The sequence below is a fragment of the Colobus angolensis genome, unplaced genomic scaffold (assembly GCF_000951035.1).
Source record: "Colobus angolensis palliatus isolate OR3802 unplaced genomic scaffold, Cang.pa_1.0 Scaffold94, whole genome shotgun sequence".
Classification (NCBI taxonomy): domain Eukaryota; kingdom Metazoa; phylum Chordata; class Mammalia; order Primates; family Cercopithecidae; genus Colobus; species Colobus angolensis.
Genome location: NW_012123376.1, coordinates 8987786 through 9013458, shown reverse-complemented (window position 1 = coordinate 9013458; position 25673 = coordinate 8987786). Strand labels below are relative to the sequence as shown.

Genomic DNA, 25673 nt, shown 5'->3' with positions numbered 1-25673 from the left:
TTGGAGTTTTCACTTCTGTGAGTGTTACTGACTTGGAATGCATGCAAGATGGACCCTGGGCAAACTTTCTCATAATTATGTTTTTCCATTACTTTAGTAACTGAATGCCCTTGTATAAATTCCAATGAAACCTTGCATCACATTTCATTGAGAAAACAAAAGACATTTGAAACTCCTTCATATTTTATCCAAAGTCTGTAAATCTACATGGTTCTGAAACTATTGTTTCTATTATCTTATTCATTATAAACAATGAAGATATCTCTCTTCCTATTAAAAATCCATATAACCGTCTGTGTTCTAGAGCCCATTCCCTTCCTTCTACCTTATGTTTTCTCAAAGGCTTCTTTCTCCTGAATCTTCAGCATTCTTCTCTAATAGAATATTACATCATGCAAATATCCTATAGTGACTCTCATTTTAAGATAAAACAGCCAAATACACATCTCCTTCAAGATATCTACTTTCTATTCTCTCATTCATGTCCAAAATTCTTATCCCCCCTTACAACTCCAAATGCTACAGTTTCTAAGACCACCAATAACCTCTGTGTCTGTCAAATCACAAACACTTTTCTGTGCTCATTTCACACGATTTGTCTGACTATGTTATATTTGAATCTCCTTCTTTTTTTTTGTCTCTTGCCTATCCCTGTTTTTTCTCTCTAGCTTTGCCCACTCCACCATCTGCTATTTATCTTCTCCTATCCCTCCACCTTTTTCTCTTTCTTTCCTAATTCTCTATTTAACTACTGACTGATGAAATTTCTCATAGCTCAGCGCTCAATACTTTTCTGTTCTCAAGATGATATATTTTATTCCCATTGTTTCAAATACCATTTATGTAGCAATGACACTAACTTAAATTATCCATCTATCTCTATCTACCTATCTATCTATCTGTCTCTCTCTCTCTCTCTCTACCTACCTAGCTACCTACCTACCTACCTATCACTTCTGATCCTTCCATCACCTTGTTCCTTATTTCACTTTTTGATCTCAATGAAGGCAAAATTCGTTTTCATTTACTCATGTTCCCAAACTAGGGGACATTCTTAAAGCCTCTATCTCCCTCACCACCCCCATTCAATCCATCCAGACATGATCTTCATCACACACACACACATACACACAAATGACTCCATCCAAGTCTAAGTCCATTTCCCACAAGACAGACAAGGTAATCTTGTAAAAGTATAATCGGATTATGCACTCCTCTACCTAAAGTGATTTTTCATCTAAAATCAGATAAACATTTATTATCTTGGCCAATTTCTAACCAATTGAGTCTCTGCCCTGTGTTCTAGAAGTTTTTATCTATCCTTCAGATCAGAATTTGAATATTACTTCCTACAAGATACTTATTGATTTGACATAAAGTTGGGTCCCTTTACCCTTTCTCCTATGTTTTTACTTTTCCATTACAATCCTTATCATAATTTATAATCGTATCTTTCTTTGCATGCTCACTTTAAAGGAGATCTGCTCCTTTAAAGGCATGTGGCACCCCTGCCCCACTCACTCTCTTGTCTTGCTCCTACTTTCACCATGTGAAGTGCCTGCTCTGGCTTCACCTTACACCATGTGTGAAAGTTATCTGAGGTCTCCCTAGAAACCAAGTGATGTCAGCCCATGCTTGTACAGCCAGCAATGAGTGCTTGAGCCAGTTAAACCTTTATAAATTACTCAGTCTCAGGTATTTCTTTATAGTAATGCATAAAGAGATGCTCACTTATTTAAAATTTTATCAATTGCTAACTTTTAAGATTCATAAAAATTTTTATTCTTTTTTTTTATTTTTTTTTTTTACTATTTTATATCCTACTCCTTGCTTAGTAATTGGCACCCTGTAGGAGCTTATAAATATTTGTCAAATAAACAAATCTTCTAGCTAAACCTTTTAAGTAGTAAAGACCATTAGGGTGAACTTTAGTATAAATCTACAATGAAATAAACAAAATATACATAAAAACATGCATGCTGATTCCAAGCTATTTTATATGCTATATTTATTTTATCACAGTCAGCCTTTGTGCAATGCTGATTAAAGTAAGCTCCATGTGTTTTTCATAAAATCTATTTTAAACGTGTACTATATTCTACATGTTATATCTATTAACAGAATACACAAATAAATAGAATATATACTGCCCATAGAGACATTTACAGAATATGATAAAATAAGACTAAGCATAAAAAAGTAAAAGGTAGGCTGGTCGCGGTGGCTCAAGCCTGTAATCCCAGCACTTTGGGAGGCGGAGGTGGGTGGATCACGAGGTCCGGATGTGAGACATTCCTGGCTAACACGGTGAACTCCGTCTCTATTAAAAATACAAAAAAATTAGCCGGGCGAGGTGGCGGGCGCCTGTAGTTCCAGCTACTCAGGAGGCTGAGACATGAGAATGGCGTGAACCCAGAAGGCCCAGCTTGCAGTGAGCCAAGATCCCGCCACTGCACTCCAGCCTGGGCCACAGAGCCAGACTCCGTCTCAAAAAAAAAAAAAAAAAAGGTAAAAGGTAATTCATTTATACTAAAAAAAAGTACTTGAGCAGGATTTAGTTTTTCTTCATTACTATAATTGCTTATCTGAAATTTGATTCAATTTCAACTTACTGAATTATTACATCTTATTAGATCCTATTAATTTTACAATTTCTAGCAAAAAGAAAAAAATTTGATTCATCAAATTCTTGCTTTTCTATAAAGCTCTTTACTCATTGAATGCAACCTATGTTTATATACTTTCCTGATTTCTCATAACGTCAATTGCAAACATTATTAAATACTTAAAATAATGCTTATTAAAAATGTTATAAAATACATAAAATATTATTAAATACTGAAGAGCAAAAGTTGAAAATTAACATATCCCTAAAATTTATCACATGGGTAAAATTTATAACAGAAAATTACTCCAACAGTAACTTATTTACCAGTAACACAAATATAAAATTGAATAATTGATACTGTTTGGATATTGATCCCCCACCCCAATCTGTTGAATTGTAATCACCAATGCTGGAGGTAGGGTCTGGTGGATGGTGTTTGGATCATGGGGGCAGATCCCTCATGGCCTGATGCTGCCTTCATGACAGTGAGTTCTTCTGAGATCTGCTCTTTTAAAGGCATGTGGCACCCCTGCCCCACTCACTCTCTCTCTTGTCTTGTTCCTACTTTCACCATGTTAAGCACCTACTCTGGCTTCACCTGCCACCGTGTGTGAAAGTTATCTGAGGTCTCCCTAGAGACCGTGTGATGTAGCCCCATGCTTGTACAGCTAGCAGTGAGTGCTTGAACCGGTTAAACCTTTATAAATTACCCAGTCTCAGGTATTTCTTTATAGCAATGCATAAATGGCCTGATACAATAACCAATCCCTTCTATCAGCTACTATAATATACGTTTTCCTATAGAATGCACTTCCAGGCAACACTAAAAAGTCATAACTACACCAAGAATGTAAAAGTAGGCATAGGCAAGTATTGGAATATAAGAGCCACATTATAATTCAATATTTGGTTACAAAGGTAGGACTAAAAAGAGCCTTCTCTGCTGTGGTTAAATTTGTTCAATATGCGAAAACTGTCTTCAAGCCCTACCTACTCCAGGTTCTCCTGGAATGAGGTTCACTCCACCTACTCATCCTGTCTACCAAATCTTCCTCTCAAAAATGTGTTAGATAATTTCTGGCACCTGTGTCAAAACTAACTTGCTCAGGGTACCACTCCCCTGAAACCCTACCTTGTAAACAAACAGTGACTCCACATTCTTTAATCAGAAATTCTGGAAAAAGAGAAAACCACACCTGGATTCTTCAATCTCCCTGGCAACATGTATTTCTTAATTTCAAACAGAAAAATTTTATAAACGTATTTTTCAAAATAATAATGTTGATTCTTGGTCTTGACTTACATTTAAATTTACTGTGTTTTATGACTTCAAGAGTGAAGTTTTCATTAGACCTTTAAATTTGAAGACTATTAGAGAAAAAAAATGTAGCTTAATGGAAAAAGACAAAGTTTATTTATGTTTGTCAAGTAAAATGTTTATAAAAGTTCTGAGAAACGGGGTAGTTCACCTATAGGGGAGTCCCACTCAGTGTAGAAGCTCGTAGTTAAGAATCAAATGATTTTGCTATTTTCTACCATTCTTTTTCAGGAAATTTAACTTCATTACTGTACTTTCTTGTATATGACAAGTCAACTAGCATCTCTGTTCAACTCTTTAATTCTCCTAAAAATGTGCTTCCTTTCTTAACATAATTACATTTAATTATTTGGTTTGAAGGTCATAAATTTGAGATCAGAAAGATTTAGGTTCAAAATCCTTTGGGCAAATTAACCATTTTTCTCATTTTTTAAAATAAAAATAATAATGCCGACCTTATAGATGGCTGAAAGGTTTGAATGAGATCTTAGAAGCACTCGAAAATTATTAGTCTATTTATTCAGTGTTACTGTGTACTGGTCCTTATGCTATATCTCTTCCTTGCTTTTAGTTTTTTTACAAGGATAAATTGTCTAAATATTTAAGTAGAAGAATGTAAATCCATTCACATCTAGTTCATTTCAATTTCTTTATTTGTATTTAAAAAATGTCTTCCGGAAAGGATGCTTTTAGACACATTTATATCCAGTGTATGGGGGTATGTGTTTGTGTGTGTGCGTGTGTGTGTGTGTGTGTGTGTGTAGGTAGATAATTAGTCTTACTCTAAACATTAGCAATGACTGACCCTAAAAAATGCCACCCAACGTCTGTAAGTGAGAGTCAACAGAAAGGAAGAAAATAAAGACCACATAAAATTATTCACAAACTAAACACCTTAGACACTATTGGCATTTCAGTTATAAGTAGGGTATCTGGGCATGTACCCACATTTCTGAAGACAGGCAATATAGTTTTTCAAAGCAAGAGCATATATGTGTTCTTCAACTTAAAATAATTCACGTCGAAAATTTCTCTGATTCAAAAAAATCATTTTATATTCAGCAAGATTTTTTTTAGCAAAATAGTCAACCTGTTTTACACTGCACTACACATAGGACAAACACACACATATATTATATATACATATATAATCATTAACATATGTGTGTGTATATTTATAAATCATGGGGGAGAGTATCCATCTGTGTATATATCTCCCAACTCTTCCACCATTAATTACATGTTTGAAATTTCAACCCTGAAGTGAGACAAAAAAAGTATTCATTACATCATTGAAAGAGGGCTGGGCAGGCATGAGCATCATGGTGATTTTCTCTTCATGCCTTTGTTACAAAGAATAAATTATTCAAAATAAATTAGACCATAGACTATGTTCATATGCTTAAATAACACAGTCCAACAATTGCATTTGTATTTATATTTAGGAAAATGTAGATAAAATATATTATTAGCTTTCTCTATTTATCTTACTTTTTCTATTCATCATGATCTTTATGCCATAGCCATATATTATCTATGTTGGTTGTAGCTGCATAGTTATATATTTATGTTTAGCTTTATGTTATTTGACTACAGGTAAACAGAGTTTGTTTCCTAATTTAAAAGTTTTCCATTTTCCCACATTTACTGTTCTAAGAACAAAAACAGTCTTAAACAAATGTAAGCAATCATAATTGATAAAACAATGCTTGTCCTGTATAGATTCTTCTGATTTGTTTTATTTTAAAAAATATTTTTCAAAAAATAAGTGTTTATTTAAATAATATGATCATCTTTGTTGGTTAATTAAATGTGCACTACCTTTGTTCAATATGCTTTTAACCAGGTCCTAATTAGCTGTGTAGGAGAGGCTGAGTGGGACATGAGAAAAGGTCAGACCAAGGCTGCATGTTCAGGCGCTATAGTCCCCAACAAGCGCATTGTAGTTGTCACCCATGGCTCTACTACTTTAGCACCAGATTTACTAATTGGGGGCAAAAAAAAGTATTTACTACATAGGATTGATGGCAAAATTAAACGAGGTAGTTCAGGTAATTGCTAAAATAGTGACTGCCACACTGAAAGCCAAGACTATGAGTACATAAAGCACTCTCCCAACCCATAGTCTATTCTCAAACCAGAAGCCCAGATAGTCCTTCCAAAATATGTCGGACAATGGCATCTTTATGCTCAATATTCTGCAGTATCTTCCCTTTCGAGATTAAAGTCTAAAGTCTGCCTGTGTACCTCATACAAAGTCGTCCATTATCCAGTCCCTGCTTACTCTCATCTCAACTCTTACATTCTTCCCTAATTCTGTCTTTGTTTCTGAAAGAAACCAAAAAGCAACTGATTTGGGCTATTACATTTATGTTCTGCTCTGAACCTTGATCATTTCCACCAGTGCTTCCAACAACCTTTTCACAAAAGCTAAGGATTTTCTTGGCCTGCTTCTTCCTCATTTTTGGTCTCTGTTCAAATTTCATTTTATAAGAAAGTCCTTTTTTTTTTTAACTCTTATTTTAGGTTCAAGGTTACATGTGCGAGTTTGTTATACAGGTAAATTGTGTGTAGTAAAGGTTTGGTGTACAGATTATTTTATCACTCAGGTAAAAAACATAGGACACAATAGAAAATTTTTCAATCCTCTCCCTCCTCCAACCATCCACCTTCAAGGAGGCCCCAGTGTCTGATGTTCCCTTCCTTGTCTCTATATGTTAAGCTCTACTCCCACTTAAAAGTGAGAATGTGCAGTGTTTGGTTTTCTGTTCCTATGTTAGTTTGCTTAGGAATATAATGGCATCCAGTTACATATATGTTGCTGCAAAGGACATGATCTCATTCTTTTTCATGACTGCATAGCACCCCATTGTGTATGTTACCTACCTAATCTACATTTGTACCCACAACACTGACCGGTATGCACTTACTTTATTTTATTTATTTATAATTTCATAGAACTTAAGAAATGGTTGACATGCTAATTATTTACCTGTTTATTTGCTTATTGTTTGTCCCTCTCCACTAGAATGGGAAGTGAATGGAAAGAGCCTTTTTTTCTGTTAGTTCACAATGCTTTTGGATGGTAAGTTGCATATGGTGAGTTCAATAAATATTACATGGCTTAATTAACAAACCTTTCGGAAATCCTATTTCCACCAATTAAACAGGTCCCAAACAGAATCTTGAAGATTTATTAAGTAAAATATAATGATTATCCTGTTTTAATTTGGAGAATTTATATAAAAAGCACACTTTTAATAATCTTGTATCAAGCATTCTATAGTATGAATAATAAATATGATGTAGAATAATTATTTTCTATATTAAATTTAATAATGTTAAACTTTCCATGAATGTTGTTATTCATGAAAAATGTAAAAATTTGCAATTATTAAAAATTTTATTTATAAAAAGTATTGAGTAATAAGAGAATATGATAATTTGTACAATCATTTTAATTTCATGATGAAATTAGCATAATATAGTCTTGATAGTAATTGAAACATTTTAAAATATATAATGTATATAGCCATAGTGCAAATTATATCACATTTTAATCAAAATTTTTAAAAATTCCCTACATTCATTCTCACTATAAATGTACTTCTGTTTGTTTCTTATTTTTTTTAACAAGATACATTGTAGAATTTGGTGTTTTTGTACATCACAAGTTCTCAGAGTTTAGAAAAGACCGCTCCACCCTTGTCTCCAAAGGGGGCCCCTGGATGCTTTACCAATCCAATAATAATACTCCTTGTACAATGGTTGGTCTGAGGACAGGTATATAACCCAATTTAAGCCGATCTGGACATGGTATTCCTTAGACGTCAGGGAATATTTCAGAGTGAGTCAATGAACAAATTGGTCCAATTAGAGGGAAGCCTAGGACTTGGGCTTGATGGTCTGGGAAGCTATGTGAGCATGTGAGCTCAAGAACTTTTGTAACACTTGCATGCACTACTATGAGGAAGCTAGCCAGATGGTACATCTTAAGACAAAGCAAAGAAGAACTCAGAAAATGGAGAGAAATGGAGCAGGATCTCTGATGAAGTTATGACTGAAGCCTCTGTGTCATGGCCTTTCAAGTATGTGAACCTACATATTTTCAGGTTTTGTGTTTTGTTTGTTTGTTTAGGACACTTTGAGGTGGGATTTTTGTTGTTATCAGTCAAGTATCTACCATATTTCTATAACTTTCTGTGAGTTTTCACATATATGCAAATTTCAAAATTGACACAGAACTGCAGATTAACATGAATGGCAATCCTGTCAGACTTAATAATGCAATCCTGCAACAGACAGAGATATAGCTAAAGTAGCATATACCTGTTTCGTCATACGTATATATTTACACTAAAATTATATTTTAAGTACCTGAGGGAGAAAAGATGCCCCATTGTTTTTAATGGAGTATTTTCTGATTCCTATGAGATTATTATTTTCTTTCCTTAAGTGCTACTGATTCTGCTCAGAGTTGTCATTACCTTTAAAAGAACAAGTGATCAATATTTAAAAAGTCACTTTGCATAAGCAGACAATTTTCTAAAGAAGACATTCATGCAGGCAACAAACATTTAAAAAAAGCTCAACATTATGATCATTAGAGAAATGCAAATCAAATCACATGAGATACCATCTCATGCCAGTCAGAATGGCAATTATTAAAAAGAGATAAGCCAGATGCTGGTAAAGTTGTGGAGAAAAAGGAACACTTTTACACTGTTGGTGGGAATGTAAATTAGTTCAACTATGTGGAAGACAGTGCAGTGATTCCTCAAAAATCTAGAAGCAGAAATAGGATTTGACCCAGCAATCCCATTACTGGGTGTATACCCAAAGGAATATACATCATTTTATTATAAAGACACATGCACCCATATGTTCACTGCAGCACTATTCACAATAGCAAAGACATGAAATCAACCCAAATGCCTATCAATTATAGACTGGATAAATAAAATGTGATATACACACACACACACACACACACACACACCATGGAATACTATATAGCCAAAAAAGAAATGAGATCATGTCCTTTGCAGAGACATGGATGGAACTGGAAGCCATTATCCTCAGCAAACTAATGCAGGAACAGGAAAACAAACACCACATGTTCTCACTTATAAGTGGGAGCTGAATGATGAGAATACATGGACACGTGGTGAGGAACAACACATACTGGGGCCTGTCAGGGAGAAGGGGGAAGGAGAGCATCAGGAAGAATAGCTAATGGATGCTAAGCTTAATACTTACATGATAAGTTGATCTGTGCAGCAAATCACCATGGCACACATTTGTTTACCTATGTAAAAAAACCTGCACATGCTGCACATATACCCCAGAACTTAACACAAAATAGAAGTTAAAGAAGACAAATGAATAAAAATAATAAATGAAATCAGGCATCTGGCACATAAAAAATTAAAAATTAAACAAAATAAAAAGTCACTTTGTAGAATGAAATTTGCTAGTCACTTACAATGAAAGAATGCTTTGTTCCCCCTTTACTATCCATTAGAATTGGGTCACTAAAAAAAAAAAGTTTTCATTTCCAATTCATGAAAAAGTGAGTGAGTGTGAAACAAAAAAAGAAAGAGAAGACAGAAATATAATTAGCCAAATATAAATAGCCTTTGGATTATTCACTGCTTTATTTTATCCTTTAGAGAAGGTAATTGGGAACTGATTACATTCTCAGAATTACTAGAGATGCTGCAGATGGCTTTAAAAATATTCTCAAATTAAAATACAAGTACGTGTGTGTTCTGGCAACAGAAATCATAAAACTTTACTTCATAAACTCACTTAAAAAAAAAACTTTATTTTAGGTTCAGGGGTACATGTGTAGGTTTCTTATACAGGTAAACTCATGACACAGGGGTTTGTTATACCGATTATTTCGTGACCAAAGTGCTAAGCCTAGTACCCAGTCATTTTTTTTTCCTCCTCTTCCTTCTTCCACCTTCCACCCTCAGGCAGGCCCCAGTGTCACAAACTCATCTTTATTTTCACTGAGATAATCTATTTTATTTTATAATTTATTTATATATTTAATAGAATAAAACTATTTTATTCTATTGAAAAGCTACTTTTTGTAAAAGTTCTCATCCTGAACATTATATTCTAATAAACAACTAAACATACAAGAAAGAAATGCTCATAATTGTAGACATTCTTCTATAATTTATATATCTTTTATTCATATTATGTAAATATTCATACCAAATTATAACATTCAGAATTTTATGAAAACAGATGTAAACGAAATTGTAACTTTATCAAATATTAGTCTAGGATGGAGGAAACCTCTTTACTGTGTCAGATTCCACTTACTGTAACACAAAACAGGGAAACTGCTCACCATGTATTTCTTTAAAAATGGCTGGAATAACATTTGCCATCTACTAGGGTTTCTTTAACAATTACTTAAATCAGACATTTATCTACGGATGAAAATTGTCAGATGCTTTTAAGATAGCTATAATCTACATTTCCAAACCAACTTCATTTTTCCACCTCCTGAATGTTTCCATAACAGATTTGCATGTGTTGCAATAGAAAAACACATACTGTCTGAGTGCTCTGATGATGTTACTTCTAGAGCCTTTCTTGGTATAGCTTGTTTTGACCTAGGACAAATCACTGGAACCATCTGGTCTTTGGCTTCCTCATTTTTAAAAGGGTAGAGGGAAATACTTGGATCTGATGAATAGAAAGAATTTTTTTAAGACTCTAATGCTAAAATGGAATCTTACTCATTGGTTAGTCCCAAGAAAGTAAATAACAGAAAGAAAATCTATCTACATATGATGAATTGCAAAGGGAATAATTTAACTATAATTTAAATTTACTGTCAACATGATTCCATTAAATGACTTTGACTATCACTTTCTGTTTTAGCAAAATAATTTACAAAAACATTTATGAAGGAGAATATGTGTATATTTTCTTTCTGTTTTTAGGGATAACTGGGTTTTTAATAATTTCCCATATGGTTTTCTAAGGGCAATTTTAAAACTTTGTTTATATATGTGGACCTTCCATCTCAATCTGCCTGTTCCCATTGCATTGGCTGTCTCCCAATTCTTCCAAAATCCATGAGAATCCTTGCCTTAGGTTACTTGCACTTGCTGTTATATCTGCCTAATAAACTCCTCCTACTAATTATTGCTTGCCTGGATCATTTGGAACACAGTTCAGCTCTCATCCTTTCATTAAATTGTACCTCATTTGTTAGTCTAGCCATCACTGTCTGTTATAGTCTATACTATTATTCCTCAGTATTTATCTTTTCCATGGTTCCTATTGCAAGATAAAATTCCTTTATGTATTTACTTACTCAACCTTGACAAGAATATATATTCTTTCTGTCTTCTTTACTACAGTGCCAAGATCAATCCCTGGCAATAAATCCTATCTTTGTTGAATGAATCGGAAAGTACTTTTGGGCATGTGTAGCCTATAAGCTACATTATTATTAAAATATCAATTTAAAATGTATTCAAACTTAAGCAGTTATGATTATGTTACATATTTAAATTGTTTCCATAATTTGACCCATGAATAAGTAACTATTCCTAGTATAGTACATTCTATATACCATTAAATGCTTACACACATTCTTTTTTGTCTTAAAGGTTATTTGAATTTTCAGATGGTAACAAGTTTGGAACTGTCTTTTCCTTCAACTATGGACTGTATCAAAGTTTATGGGCTACAATTGTCTTTTGGTTTCTGCCAGGCATCAGCATAGCTCATTTGCATGACTGGTACAAAATTTACTTATTCAATGAATGATGCCCAGCTGCTGTACTGTTCAATCTCTGTAATAATAACTGCAGGGTGACTGACTAACGATAACGCATCTTCTCTCAACTACAAAAGCATGTAAATTAGTAAAATAAATGTTTAGTTTTGTATGTGTGTGTGCTTGCATGTTGGATTTGGGGTGGATTATGCTCTTCAATTTCAATGCAATGCTGCACACTCTTTATATAATCTGGAGAAAAAATGTGCAGAAAATGACAGTCAATCTTAGGCATGAATCAATAGTCATTATATCCATTCTCTTAGCAATGAATATGACATAAAACTTTATGAATGAATACATTGTCTATATTTAGTAGTGAGGTGTATTAGTCTGTTCTCACACTACTATAAAGAACTGCCAGAGACTGGGTAATTAATTTTAAAAAAGGTTTAATTGACTCATAGTTCTGCATGGCTGGGGCGGCCTCAGGAAACTTACAATTGTGGTGGAAGGGGAAGCAAACATGCCCTTCTTCACATGGCAGCAATAAGGAAAAGTGCTGATCAAAGGGAGAAAAGACCCTTATAAAACCATCAGATCTCATGAGATTTTACTCACTATCATGAGAACAGCATGGGAGTAACTGGCTTCATGATTCAATTACATCCCACCATGTCCCTCTCATGACACTTGGGGATAATGAGAACTACAACTCAAGATGAGATTTGGGTGGAGACAGAGCCAAACCGTATCATAAAGTCTCTTCAACCAAAATAGAAACTGAAGCATGTCCTACATCTTCTTGGCACCCTTATGAATTAATGATCATGACAAAGCAAACACAAATGAATAATCTATTTTTCACTGGGATATGGAATTCAGTATAACCTGAAGTTACCTTTAAACTGTGGTATTAGAAATAAGCAAAGTCCAAATACTAGATAGTCCATTTGCACAACTGAAGAGAAGAAGAATTACATAGATATAGCTACTCATTTTATTTAGGAATATAAATTAACTAAACATCTTATTAATATTTCTATAGTAGACTTTCAGTAGTAATTTTCCAGTAGATTTTAGGGTACTAAAATCATGATGATTTGAGATGTTTAAAAATAGGTAGCAAAATATTTTCAATCCCACTGTATATTAACCTATATACTGCAACACAAGATGATTTGTTTCATTTTCAATAATTTTTAAAATGTTTAAACATGAAAACAAACACACGACGGAGTAAAGTGGAAAAAAATAAACATGCAGAATAGATATAGTGTGATTCCATTATTATAATATCTATGCATATATAATAGATAGGCATATATCATACACATTCCAGATGATGTCTATGATATATTACATATATCCCAGATAGAAAAATTGAGGAAATAATTCAAACTAAACTGTTGAGACTACTTACAAAAATGGCATTTGAGAGGGCAGATATTTGATTTTTAATTTTCAAATGTTAGTTTTACATAAATTTACTACAATGAATGTGTATGTTTTTATAATTTAAAAGTAAATAAAAATTGCTTTCATTTATATTTTGGATGTTTCCATTTTATTTATTCAATGTATGCTTTGTAATAAGTATATTTTGAGCTTCTTGGAAGCATTCAAATTAGAGTTATTTTAACAATTTCAAGACTAAATAAATGCTGCTATTTTTCTTCAGCATACATGTGAAACATCTATAGAGCCCAGCTTCCCTGCTTGTTTATAAACACTCAGAGGACCCTGGTGTGATCAGTGGCATCATCACATTACTGCCTAATAACACATGCTGTTGATACATTAATTGCTTTATTGACTATTTAAAAAGTTTATGACCTCATCTGCATTCCAGTTTGACCTTGTTTTGCACTTTCTGAGTGAACTGCCACATTCAACAACTTATGTAATATGTATTATCTAATAAATTTATAAAATGAAAGAGAACTGATAAGCACCTCATTTTTTTAAATCAACTAAGTCATTGTTAGGTAGACTCTATATTAAGAAGAATTGCATAATTGCAAAATTGTGATAGTACAGCTTCATGATTAGAAAAGATATTCCAATTTTTTAATAATTTTCTTTTAAATAATAATTACCAGATGAAAAGGCTGGGGAGTATTCTCACGATTTGAAGCAAGGGAAATGGCTCTTAACTTCATACAGATGTCTTATTTGAAAATGACAAATGGATTCAGAATGTGCTCCTTGACACCATATATAACTGTTCAAAATAATATTTTAAGTGGAAATTTTAATAATTTAGTTTAATTTTTGTTTCTATTTTTTGAGACAGGGTCTTGGTCTGTTTCCCAGGCTGGAGTGCAGTGCTACAATTATAGCTTATTGGGCTCAATAAGCTCTTGGGCTCAAGTGACCCTCCTGCCTCAGCTTCCCTAGTAGATGGGACTAAAGTGTGTGGTGCTATGGTCAGCCAACATTTGTTTACTTATTGTAGAGACAGGGTCTGACTATATTGCCCAGGCTGTTCCGAAACTCCTGGGTTCAAGTGATACTTGCACCTTGGGAACTTTTATTTGTAAAACTCAAGTAAAATCTTTGCTTCCTAAGAAATGAAAGCTGACTGGGAAATGTTTCTTAGTTAATTGACGCCATAGAAATTTGGTTAGGATTACAATATGAAAACTAAATCTTGTATTTTACAGGTAATCTTTTAACACATATTCTCATGTTTACATAATAAAATATTGCTTTTGGCATGTTTGCCAGTTTCCCTTCCTTTTCTACTCTCAAAACTCTGAGGAAAATGAAAACAACAGCTCCTTAATGCTATTTATCCTCACTAAGCACAAAATAGCATGTTTGTGAATTTTACATTCTAAGAGAAGTTGGACAAGGTGTTACATTCCATAGCAGAAAGGATGGCACAGACTTTGGGATATTTACTGAGTTTTCATTATTGGAGAGTATTGCTATATAAGGTTGTGACTGCTTAAATGGTTTAGAAAGTGGAACACGCAAAGTGTTTCCCAGATGGAATGTAAATGAAGGAACCTGGAAAGCATACAAATGAAAGAATGAGGAAATAATTAGTGGAAATTAGAATTTCAGAGTTTGATGCAATAGGGACAGTCATATATTCTTATATATTTTTACTGATGAAGAAATGAACGTCTAGAACAATTAGATGACTTGTTCACAGCTTCAGAATTCATAGTTAGTGCAATGGTGATGTGAAACTAAGAGGTCTTGCTGCTCTTTATTCAGGGCGTTATTACTGATTGCGATTACAGAAGACTGTGGAAAGCCAATGAAGACAATCAGACGATGTGCAAAATTGCTAAAACATGAAGGAGATGTAATTTCTTTCATATGTTAGAAATTTCATATTAGAGATATTCATGTTAGAGATATTCACATGCAGCAGACTTGTTTGGAGCACAGCATATGCATTAAGCGACAACTGGAACTAACAGAGTCTTAGAGGAGGGTGAGTCTTAGAGGTGAGTCTTAAGTGAGTCTTAGAGGAGGGATTTTGGGGGCAGGAATTAAAGATTTACACTCCATTAAAGATTTACACTCCATTCCCAATCATGGTGAATAAGTATTGGAATAAATATTATATATGTTACAAATCATGAATTCATTATGATTTCCATTAATATAATGTGGAGCAGCTGGGATGTGGAATATTTTGAAAGTCATTTTATAGATGAGTTTATGATTATCACTCGTTAAATTAGCTAGAAATATTTTCCACATCTAGCCCACCAAAATCCCAAAACTTATGAAGTTAGAAAGTCACATCACTATTAGGAATAGAAAACTTCCTTCACGCAGATTGTAGCCGTTAAATGTACTACAATTTAATTTCATCTTTCCAATGATTTGCTTCCTATGCTCATACAAATACAATTATTTGAGAAACAGAATCAAATGTATTCCTTATCTAATTTTATCAAGTAATGAATGTCACTTCTTGATTGTAGAAATAGCACTTTATGAAATTACTCCATGATCTCAAGTCTTTTTTTCACTCAACCTCTTTACCAGGAAGACTTTTATCTCAGCTTCAGCTCTAAATCACTTTATTCATGCATAATGAACTAACGATCCTGTGTACTTGTGAATTATTTTAGATATCTAAATTATTGTTAAAATTTACATTCTCACTTTATGTGACAGAATGTCTAATTGAATATATACTTGGTATAGCAGCCACTTCCTCAGACTCTCAGAGAATATTAAAGAACAGAGTGAGGTATTAGCAAAATGGGAACAAAAAATTGAGCAAAAAGGGGTATTTCCTCAGACTAACAGCATTTTTACCTGCACTGTAGAACAATTAAAAATTACTATTCTGCTAATTGCCTAGGCCATCTTCTTAGAAGAAACAAATAAGCACTCTGTAATAGCACATTTCAAAGACAGGTAATAAAATTTTCAGGCCATAGCAGTTTAATAAATGTGTCATTAACTTTTTGTAACTAATAAAGATATTTAAGATGCAAGAAAAAGTGTTTTGGGTTTCTTTGTTTTTCTGTAATTATCTGCAAAATTTTTAAAGCTTTAGCAAATTTTAGTAATAGTCCCAGTGAACGACCCAATTAATCTAAAGGCTAAACTGGATGAAGCCTAAATAACCATCTTGTATGTCTTTATATCTTGAGTGGTAAACAGAATAAAGTTCTACAACTTGGAATATTTTAAACAAGCACAAGCAACAAACTCCAAGCATTAGCTATGCCTGGATTGGTGAAAACTTGAGTGACAGTAATTGTTAATGCAGTTCATCATCTCTCTCTCTTTCCTTCTCTCAAAATAATATAACATTTTTCATATTCTAAAAGAATATATTAAGCAAATATAAGAACCTACATATACATATACATATAGGTTAGGTTTTTACATTTGCTTAATATAACAGATTCTTTTTTATATATAAAATAAATAATTGGGCCGGGCGCGGTGGCTCAAGCCTGTAATCCCACCACTTTGGGAGGTCAAGACGGGCAGATCACGAGGTCAGGAGATGGAGACCATCCTGGCTAAAATGGTGAAACCCCGTCTCTACTAAAAAATACAAAAAAAACTAGCCGGGCGAGGTGGCGGGCGCCTGTAGTCCCAACTACTCGGGAGGCTGAGGCAGGAGAATGGCGTAAACTCGGGAGGCGGAGCTTGCAGTGAGCTGAGATCGGGCCACTGCACTCCAGCCTGGGCGGCAGAGCAAGACTCCGTCTCAAAATAAATAAATAAGTAAATAAATAAATAATTAATATCATATTGTATATACTAATATATACAGAATATATTTTTATATATAAGACATATATAAAATATATACACATATATAAACATATACATACATATACATATATATATATATATAATTCAGTGACAAAATTGATAGCAATTTCTCACTTCACAAATTCACATCTCTGAAGAGGGTAAAGTAAATGTTGCCAAACAGAATTTCTAGTAATACTAAGATTTATGTTTACTTAATTTTATGTAATCATCATCCAGCAGATAATCAATATATTTCCATCTTCCAGCTCCTACTTATCCAAATTTTTGACAAAAATGTTCCATGTTGTTTATAACAGATAAGTTTGTCTAGTCAACAATATGCTTACTACATAAAATATCCATGAAAATAGGACCTGAGCATTATCTCTCCATCAAGTTTGGTTTCCTTGTTATTGTTTAATGTTACTTTTCTTTTCCAGAAGGCTCATCTGAATATATTTTTAATATTAGTGTTTTTTCTTTAAAGGACCTCCTTGACTCCAGCTTGCCAGTTACACATCTCATCTGGACCAGAGTTGGTAATATATTTTCTTGTTATTTTTCTGTGAGACAGTGTCCTGAATCTGTCAACAGGCCATAACTTATCTCTATATATAACAGAATTAAGAGGGAGCTCCAAGACATCAGCAGGTGTAAACTCAATTTTGTTAGATTAATCCAATACTATCTAAAAACTATAAATACAGAAGAATAGATGAGAAACATTTTTTTTTCCATTGTCCAGTTGACAAGAGCAAGGCTAGTAGACATTATAAAGTAATTGATCATGTATGTCAAGACCAAGAATGTATGAATTATGTAGCCTTACCAAAATTAACTGTCTCCTATATATGTTACCAAAAGGTCACATAATAAGAAAAAAATATATATTAAAGAATCATGAGAGACCTCAAAATAAAATTACTTTCTCCAGTTACATAATATTTTTGAAAGCATAATTTTGATTTCTTTATAAACGGAATCCTTTATTAATTCAGTTTTCTTCAAATTCGACTTATACATTGCAATTTCATTTGATTACTTTTTAATTCCATTAACATTTTCACCTGAACTCAAGCCTGAAAAATAATTTTGAATGAACATTTAGAATGAAGTTGATGTGAAAACAAACAAACAGAACCTGAAGCAAAATGAATTATATATTTCAGAAGTAAAGCATGCTTTTCATAAAGGAAATAAAATCTTTTCCTCCAGAGAAAATAATAGTGTTTCAGTGAAAGATACTAATAAATTTCACTAACATATATATAAATGGAAACAAGAAAAAGAGGTAATACAAAAATCATAGTACATATTCAAGATATTAAGAGAAGTCTCATGCATTAATATTTAGGAAGGTAGATAAAGATAGATTATCATGTTTAAGTATATATATATTTTAATTTAAGATCATATTCTTCCAATTTGGTGGCAATGTTAAGTCTGTATTTGATAAATGGTGTTTTGTCTAATGTTGCAATGAAAGGCAGTTTCATATACTCCAGATTTTTTGATAAATATATTAGGATAATGACCAGTAACCTCTACATAATGTTTTCTGACTGTTGACCTAGCAGTGAGCAGATTATAACCAGAGGATTCTGGCAGAAGAAAGGCAGAAAATATTCCCTTAGAAAAACAAATGTTTCGATCATCTCTACTGATAGATGCACTCTTCAAATATTTTCTGAGTACTTACTGTGTTTTACATCTATGCTAGCGGTGAGAGTACAGTGGAGGAAAGGTACTGCCACTCTGTCAAGAACAGGCTATGGATCTAACATACTGGGGAAACCACCCACTCCAGCAGAACGATGCAACTTGAAATTCGTACCAAGTCTTCAGAAAACCTGTTTGCTTTCCTTGGCAGTGCACCAGCCTGACTCCATCTGAACAATGGTCTTCTTTTTAACTCCTGTTCCTCTTTTGTGATATTAATTCATTTATTCTTTAATGTATGTCAGCACACTTCTGTTGGAAGATGAGCTCTTTTAATTTTGGAGCTCATTTTAATCTGTTTCCACTTCACAATTCCCTGACATTCTTAGATAATTATAATGGTTGGTAAAAAAAGAAATACATATATATATATTTGGGCTAATTGATTACTTACTTCAGACATAAAACCCTGAACAAGTTTGAACTAGTCACACCAACAAACTGAAATGATAAAAATGCCTGCCTTAGAAGACAAAAAATAGCACAGAAGAGAAAACAGGCCACAGAATTTCCTCATTAAGGATCTTCTAGAGCCATCAGTTGTCTTTATTAGCATGCAATTCAGAGATAAAGAATGATAGTGTTTCATCACTTCAAGCTCTGACTCCTAAAAAAAAAAAAAAAAAAGATCCTCCTTAAATAAAAAATGATCCTGAATAGACTACATCTGAAATGTAAAATAGCAGCAAAGAAGAAAACATGTCTGGCCATATCATAAATGAAGGAAATGTTTAACATTCAAGTTAAGACAATAAAATTTAAATTTCCCATGAAATGAACTCTAGAGGGGACAACAAATAATTTGCAATCTTCATGAAATGACTCGTCTCATGAAACAGAAGTATTGCTAACACTGGTTATCATTTGAGTGATTACACAAAAACACTTAGTTTTTATGTCATGGAATACATACTCACCATTTATGAAATATATATTTAAAAGAGCAAATGAACACATTAAATTTAAAAATAATTAACCAAGAAAATGGTTGTATTTATTTTCCTGAATTTACCTTATGCTTACTTGGGATACTGAATATGAAAACGTGACATCAATAATTCTAACTTCCTAAAAAATATATTTGCTGCTTGTAAGAGTAATCACTTCAGAAAGCAAAATTATTAGTATGATGATAAAAGAAATGAAAAGAACTTGGGTAGCTTCTCTGCTTTTTACCTGAGGCTTCTCATTTACTTTGAAGGAACAGGGAGTGGGGAGGCTGAATTAGTGGACCTTCCTCCCAATTTGCACAAGGATGATAAATAGAGAAAAAGATTCAAAGTTCTGGCCACTATCTTACTATTTACACCTTGGTCTAAAATGCAGGACAGGCACACAAAAGCTAACAAGGGTGGGAGCAAAGCAATCAATGAGTGAATAAGGTGTGAAATAATCTGGTAGGAATCTGGATTTAGAAAATCATTTTTTTGAAGTTACGTATTTTATAATAAGATACGTAAAATAGTTTTAATGACTTGAGATAAATGGGATCAGAATTCTATAATCATTCAATTATATTAAGTCCCTTTAGTAGCTAGAGGGAAATTGGATTTGCTGATTGACTGATCGATTGATTGTCTGTGGCATTTGCATCAGCCGAGATCTAGTTGGGAATATAGAGAGCACGTTAGTTTTTTTAAATAGAGAGAATTTAACACGGGAAATTGTTAATTGATGGAGGAGTAAGGGTACAAATAAAAAGTGAGAAAAGGAAAGAAAGTAAAAAGACACTGATGTAGCCTAGCAATGAAAAATTGCGAGAAAAACTAGAATACCTGTATAGCTTAGGAAACAAAAGGAAGGGATTCGGAGTTATCAGAAACTAAAAGTCTGGCAGAGAGCCCTATGGAATTAGGACTCAGCCAGATTCTACAGAGAGGAAACTGACTGGCGACTCTTGGTAACTCCAAGGGGTAGTGATGAGACTGATTCCAGGAATGCAAAAAAGAAACCAAGAAACTGACTGCAACCAGAAAATGGCTGCTGCTAGGAAGAAGTGCCATTGCTGCGGCAACCCTGAAAGGAATGGCTTGCAAAGCCGGACGCAGTAGCTCCCCCCTCTCCTCAGCCATTCAGTCTCCCTCTAGCGTACCCTACTGGCCAAACTTAGTAAGACGCCAGATGGCAAAGCGGATATGCAGAGTGCTGAGACTAGACCGGGAATCACAAAGCTGGTGGGTTTGGAGCTGAAAGATAACAGCTTAAAAACTGACACTGGCCTTTATTTAAGGAAATTAAGATGTGATAACTGATAAGAATTCTTTCATTCTAAATCATAATATTATTCTGTGGAAAAAACAAGCGAAGTTACTGACTCCAGAAATAGCGCTGAGCCTGTCCAGAGACTAGATGGTTGGGGACTTCTGAGAGCAACAGAAAAGATGAAAATGTTCAAAGCACAATTTTGTCATCAGATCTCCTTTTTTGAGTCGCCTTTGAAAAGAATCACTTCCTCGGTGATTCAGTGACATTGTCTATAAAACTATACTGACTTTTTACCCTACTCTATGCTATATATAAATATAAGCCAAAACCACATAAGAACTGGCTATATTTGGTATGCCTCATCTATCATGGATAGTTAATTTGTGCATTCATCTTTTAAAACTAATAATGAATTTCTGAAACCTTTTAAACGGGCTTAAGTTTTGTAATCCATTTACTGAACATGCCTGCAATGAAAAATTAATTATTAAACAAGAGCCTTGAGAGGACATCAGCAGCCTTGTCACCCACGCACTTGATTGATAACATGTCAGTTTCCAGACCACGGAGGGTGCTGACAACTCTCAAATTTAAACCCGGAAGGGTAATGCTAAGCATGTCATGGCATAAGTCACATTTTAAAATTATTTTTTATTAAATGTTAGATAGAATAAATTCATCCATGCCTCTCAAACTCAGCCTGATTAAATGACCTGGCACTCTTTCAAATGTAAAGCATGGTTATGGCTTCTCAAGGGCATCGGAAATGCTGAAGCGTAAGACACGGTAAATACAAAAGGCAAAAGAGGTGGACAGTGATATATTCACAAGCACCATGAGCGAAGTGAGATTTTTGAAAATGCTGAGGCTAAGAAAACAAGGGCAGCACGGTCCCCAAATGGTAAATGCACCTGCAGTGAGAGACTCTGCTTGAGTGCTGGTGCATAAAAGTGTCCACCACTAAGGGGAAAAAAACAACAAGTAACAACAACAAAACCCTAAGAAACAGAAAGGAAGAGCTGTAACCAATTTTCAAACCCTAAGTTTTGAGGTTGGGTTAGGAAGTTAGAATTGTTCCATGTTTGTGTCAGTTCTACCCTTTACTTTCACAAAGTTAAGATGGTTTTCTGTGACTATAAAAAAAGAGAAGAACATCTGTTATAGTGTGTCTTCCTGTAGCAAAGACTACTGCTTCTTGAGTTTTTCTTCTTTCAGGCAAAGCTCATTCTCATTCTATAAAATGATTGAAAAATTATGTATATCAAATATACTCAAACAGTTCAGAGAGAACATATCATCTGCATTACTGCTGTCTAAAAATCCTCTGATATACTAAATTCAAATTAAAAGAACCTAAATGAAGAAAACAATAATTTACTTAGACCCAACTGGGTCACAATATTTGAAAAATGATAAAAATTATTTTCACTGTATATTATGTGTTAGTGTATTCACTTCATTTATTTTTTTTCAATAATTATTTGCAATTAACTGGGCTGATGGGCTAAACTCTCCGGAAGATACAAATATGTGAAGAACACTGTCTAGTCTTGCAGAGCTTTGTATTTAATGAGAAAATACAATAAAGGAAAATGTTCTGTCTTATGTGAGAGACACAAGGAAAGTGCTATGTAAACTGAAGCTTGGGTTCTCAGAGGAGGTTTCATTAAGAGAGTATCTTACCAGCAGGACATTTTACTGAATGTTACTATTTTTTGAGGTAGTTGGAGTACATTGGTGAATAGTTACCACTCTCTGATCTTGTGAAGCTTGTATTCTAGTGAGTATAGGCAAATAATATTCAATACACAGTAATAAATATGTTATATGACATGTTAGAACATTAGTGTTAAAAAACAGAGAGAAAGCACAGGATAGTTGGGATTCTGAGTTCTTCATGCTGGGAATAAGTGATTATAGTTTTAATTAGGGTGGGTGAGATGGGCCTCACTGAGAAAGAGATATTTGAAAAAAGATTCTACTACATTCTTTCAACTTTTAAACTAAATACATTTAACTGTTAAAGGAATAAGTAACTTGATATGTGAAGAATTTTAATAAGCATTGCTAGTGTGAGAGTATTTTAAGAAAGGAAATAGCATCAACATTATAAATTAAGTTTATGTTTATGCTCAGAGCCTAGTACCAAACTGATACAGAGTAAGCACACAGAAATGTTTACTGAATAAATGTACAAATAAACTGATAGTATTATGAAATCCCCGAATGAATGTGACCAAATGTGAATAGTCCTATTTGGCTAGCGAGTTTCTGGTTTCTTGCAGAATCATGAAAGGAAAAGCTAACGAGTTAGGTCAAGACCTTATTCCAAATGGAAAGTTAAAGGATTTTATAGAAAATTCAGTATAGAATTGAAAACTAAGTGTTCAGCATCAAGGACGAAAAGAATAGAGAAAAAGTTGTTGACAGAAATAGCGTTGTGCTTTGAGGTAGTGGTTAAGTTTGATTAGATATGAAAGACACTGGAAATGTGGGAGGTGATTATTAGACTCCTAAATATTCCTTTCAAGAGATAACACAGAATTAATGTAGGATTATTATATTGGAACTTGAAAACTGGGCTATATCCAAAATAAACTTATCCATTCATTCACTGAATCTTTTATCTAGGAAGTGTGTTCATTCATTTGCATTGCTATAAAGGAATACCTGAGGCTGGGTAATTCATAACGAAAAGAGGTTTATCTGGCTCATGGTTCTACAGACTGGACAAGAAGCATGGTCTGGCATCTACTTTTGGTGAGGGCCTCAGGAAACTTACAATTATAGCAGAAGGTGATGGGAAGCCAGCATATCACATGGCAAGAGCAGGAGCAAGAAAGGGAGGGATAAGGTGCCAGGCTCTTTTAAGCAACCAGATCCTGTGTGAATTCAGAGAGGGAGAACTCATTACCAGGACAGCACCAAGCCATTCATGAGGGATGCACTCCCAAGACCCAGACACCTCACATTAGGCTCACCACCAACACTGGAGGGCATGTTTCTTTCTGTTTGTTTGTTTGTTTTGAGACAGAGTCTGACTCTGTTGCCCAGGCTGGAGTGTAGTGGTGCAATCTCAGCTCACTGCAACCTCCACCTCCTGACTTCAAGCAATTCTCCTGCCTCAGCCTCCCAAGTAGATGGGACTACAGGTGCGTGTCACTTATGCTTAGCTAATTTTTGTATTTTTAGTAGAGACGAGGTTTCACCATGTTGGTCAGGCTGGTCTTGATCTTTTGATATCGTGGTCCACCTGCCTTGGTCTCCCAAAGAGCTGGGATTACAGGCGTGAGCCATTGCTCCTGGCCTGGAGGCCGTATTTCAACATGAGATTTAGAGGGAACAAAACTACCAAACCATATCAGGATGAAAAGAGAGAAAAAATAAAAATTCTGGGCCTGGTTACATGCAACACTAGAATAGAGTGAGGATGAAACCTGTCAGTTTGTGTTTGTTTAATTCTCATAGCACTCACAAGGCAATCATAAAGACATATAGGTGCAGACTGTGATTGTTGACATTATACAGAGTGCGCAAAGTGATATGAGAAATTTTTATATGAAAAATTACCTAAGTTGGACACCCATTTGGGCCTTCAGGGTAAATAATGATTAATCCAGTTTAGAGAGTGGTAATAGTGTCAAGTGAGAAGAGAATGTGCCAGGGCCCGAGGGACAAATAAAGGAGCTTAGAAGAGGGCAGGCATAGCAAGGAGATGATAATCTGGAGATTGCTGGTTTAAGGAGTTCTTGGAATTGAAGAAAATTAACAGCAATGTGTCAACCAATAGAGTTGTTTTTTGTAAAACTCCATAAATGGTTCTTCAACTACAACACATGCCAATAACTAGTAGTTTTAAAATATCTATCTATAGCTCTGCTCACTCTTCTGAGTTCTGTACTCTCACAATCCTACTGCCTATTGTGATTCCAACCTGTGTGTATGTATATATGTCATTCAGATCAATATATTCCCAAATTAAACCTATACATCTCCCCTACTTCCTTAAACTTCCTTTTCCCCTTTTTGCTTAGTTGGTGAAAGAAACCAAGTTTTAATCTCAGCAGTTGTCAAAATAAAAGACAACATAATTCAAGCATGGTTGACTTCTCCCTCTTCCTCATAGTTAGCCAGGTCCACTTCTACTCACACATTCCTGCCAGTGGTCTCTGCAATGTCTATTATAACCAGCTCCTACACTCAATTATCAGTTTAGTTTCTCAACAATCTTCCACTCAGAGTGTTGTAATTAAATTCTAATTGTTCTTCTTTCCTTTATTCCTTGTTGTTCAATTCATTCTTTCTACTGCTCCCCATGCAGTATCTCTACACAATGAAAGAGTCACAAAATGTCATACTGAAAGGTGATAATGTGCTAGCAGCCCTCACTCTCAGTGCCTCCTCAACCTCCGTGTCCACTCTGGCGGCACTTGAGGAGTCCTTCAGCCCTTCATGGCACTGTGGGAGCCCCTCTCTGAGCTGGCCGAGGCCGGAGCTGGCTCCCTCTGCTTGCGAGGTGGTGTGGAGGGAGAGACGTGGGCAGAAACTGGGGCTGCCACCAGGCTCACAGTCCAGCGTGAGTTCTGGTGGGCACGGGCGCGGCCTCCGCGCCCCACACTCAGAGCAGCCAGCGGGTGCCCCTGGCCCAGGACAGTGAGGGGATCAGCACCAGGGCCAGCAGCTGTGGCGGGTGTGCCAGGTCCGCCCAGCAGTACCGGCCCACCTATGCTGCACTAGAGTTCTCGCAGGGCCTCAGCTGCCTCCCCGCAGGACAGGGTTCCGGACCTGCATCCTGGCCATGCCCCAACCCAACCCCTCCG

The 25673-nt window shown here is 34.7% G+C and overlaps 1 protein-coding gene and 1 long non-coding RNA gene across 2 annotated transcripts in view; one reads left to right on the top strand and one right to left on the bottom strand.

Annotated features, from left to right (window-relative positions):
- Positions 1-25673, bottom strand: part of PCDH9 (protocadherin 9) — a 959605-nt gene that overhangs the window by 707213 nt on the left and 226719 nt on the right. The window lies entirely within an intron of this gene.
- LOC105504655 overlaps positions 17253-25673 on the top strand; it is a 10420-nt gene continuing 1999 nt past the window's right edge. The window contains exons 1-2 of the long non-coding RNA XR_001000640.1: positions 17253-17468; positions 22574-22633. This is a non-coding gene — a long non-coding RNA (uncharacterized LOC105504655). The remainder of the gene's footprint in view (positions 17469-22573; positions 22634-25673) is intronic.